Genomic DNA, 2,500 nt, shown 5'->3' on the forward strand with positions numbered 1-2,500 from the left:
TTCTCCGCGTCCTCCGATAGCATATAATAGCATTTTGCTTTCTCGGAGAAAAGGATATCAATGATGGGTTTTTAGCGCCTCGCCAAAGTGTCTCCCTTCTGTCTTAGTTTTTCATTCGTTCGATGCGAAACGCTCGCTAGGCGTAACCGGCTGATTACTTTTAACGTCCTTCCGTCGCTTTTCAAATTAAAGAAGAACCACGGTGTGTGTCTATGATAGAACTACCCGATCCGATTTTCGTTGATTCTTTGATAGTCTACCAAAGTCCACCGTAAGTTCGAAAGAAAAGCATTCGTGGACTGGACGACCGGCTAAACGCGCGGTCTCGCAATCGATATACATATTCGTAACAAAGAGAGACATGGGGCGACCAACTTCTCAGAGTATATCCCTTCTTTTGGGTTCCGTTCGTATCGCGCTTCTCGTCGTGTTCGTTCGAGCCTCTCCATAGAGGATGATCGTCCGATTCGTTTGATAAATTATCATTTTTCCCTGGGGCTGTACGAACGAACAGAGAGGAAGACGACGACCGACGGATACCACAAATTTCACGTGGTAGGGCATATATTACATATCATAATTATCAGTGTTTGATCAAATTTCTTTCCAGTGTCCTTTTTGTTATGCTCCAAAACTAGTATACGCTTTATTTTCTCTTTCCTTTGCATAAATTATTAACTTCGGGCAACGTCGGGAGCGCCGGTAATCATTAGATTTGTACGAAACGCGATTTGCGCCCCACGGTGGTTTTTAGTGCCGTCAAAGTCAGAAATCGTAGGAGCGGTGCTTTAACGGGCGGTCGTGATGATACTCCAGACAACACGACGCACGACGCCGTAAAACACTCGCGCGAGTCCAGACTGATCTCTGCCTCACCACGCAAGGGGTGCGCAAACTTGCCAATAATATATAATATTTATTCTTTTTCGTACGTCCAGCGACAAACGCCAACGAAATACCCAAATTCTCGCTCGTACGTTGATACCTTTCTCTTCATCGACCCGGCTCCGAAACGTTCTTCGCCATCTCCCCGAAAGGAGAGGTAAACGACGGCGGGGTTAGGGAATCTGAGAACAACGCAAGCAGTTTTAGGACAAGTGAACGACCCTCAGCCAGGCGTGGTCCAGGAATTTTATCCGTGGACCGCAATGTGCGTTCGAAATGTCGATGTTCATGTGTCCTGCAGTTCACACGTTGACGCGCAATTAGCTGCGTTCTTCATCGACCCACGAGCCAAGTGATCCACCGTTCAGGGTAATCATATACAATTTACAATTTTTTTCTTTGTATTTAAAAATGCTCCTTGTTCTTTGCTTTAAAAATATTCGATGTTCGCACCTCCGACCAGCGTATCGACGGAGGATTGAACGCGCCATATCGACGACAAAAGTTTCTTTTTGTTTCCTGAATGACGGAAAACCATCGTTCGACGGCCGGGCGTACAGTACATTCAAAAGCCTTTGCGCGTGGCTGCGACCAAACGGGTATAATACACCCGTATATTCTTGGTTCCGAACAGTAACTTCACGCGCAATCGGGCGAACGCACGCGGCAGCGCCCATCGGTTGCTCGATGAAATCGATGCGATAAACTACAGCCTTCTCGGCTGGTCGTCGTTAGTCGCGCGAGCAACGGATGGCCGCACAATCGACGCGTCGTCGTTTGCGATTATTCGCCTCACGTTAGCCATGAGTATGTATATTATTCATTTACGAACGAACGCGGCAGCGTCCATCGGTTGCTCGATGAAATCGATGCGATAAACTACAGCCGTCTCGGCTGGTCGTCGTTAGTCGCGCGAGCAACGATGGCCGCAAAATCGACGCGTCGTCGTTTGCGATTATTCGCCTCAAGTTAGCCATGAGTATGTATAACATTCATTTACGAACGAACGCGGCAGCGTCCATCGGTTGCTCGATGAAATCGATGCGATAAACTACAGCCGTTTCGGCTGGTCGTCGTTAGTCGCGCGAGCAACGATGGCCGCAAAATCGACGCGTCGTCGTTTGCGATTATTCGCCTCAAGTTAGCCATGAGTATGTATATTATTCATTTACGAACGAACGCGGCAGCGTCCATCGGTTGCTCGATGAAATCGATGCGATAAACTACAGCCGTTTCGGCTGGTCGTCGTTAGTCGCGCGAGCAACGATGGCCGCAAAATCGACGCGTCGTCGTTTGCGATTATTCGCCTCAAGTTAGCCATGAGTATGTATATTATTCATTTACGAACGAACGCGGCAGCGTCCATCGGTTGCTCGATGAAATCGATGCGATAAACTACAGCCGTTTCGGCTGGTCGTCGTTAGTCGCGCGAGCAACGATGGCCGCAAAATCGACGCGTCGTCGTTTGCGATTATTCGCCTCAAGTTAGCCATGAGTATGTATATTATTCATTTACGAACGAACGCGGCAGCGTCCACCGGTTGCTCGATGAAATCGATGCGATAAACTACAGCCGTCTCGGCTGGTCGTCGTTAGTCGCGCGAGCAACGATGGC

The 2,500-nt window shown here is 48.6% G+C and overlaps 1 non-coding gene across 1 annotated transcript; it reads right to left on the bottom strand.

The window, feature by feature from the left end:
- Nucleotides 1–1,102: 1,102 nt before the first annotated feature.
- Nucleotides 1,103–1,257, bottom strand: LOC143351042 (5.8S ribosomal RNA). The gene has a single exon (XR_013081432.1). It is a non-coding gene; the product is annotated as a 5.8S ribosomal RNA (ribosomal RNA).
- Between the last annotated feature and the right edge of the window lie 1,243 nt (nucleotides 1,258–2,500).

This window comes from Colletes latitarsis, unplaced genomic scaffold (assembly GCF_051014445.1).
Source record: "Colletes latitarsis isolate SP2378_abdomen unplaced genomic scaffold, iyColLati1 scaffold0059, whole genome shotgun sequence".
Classification (NCBI taxonomy): domain Eukaryota; kingdom Metazoa; phylum Arthropoda; class Insecta; order Hymenoptera; family Colletidae; genus Colletes; species Colletes latitarsis.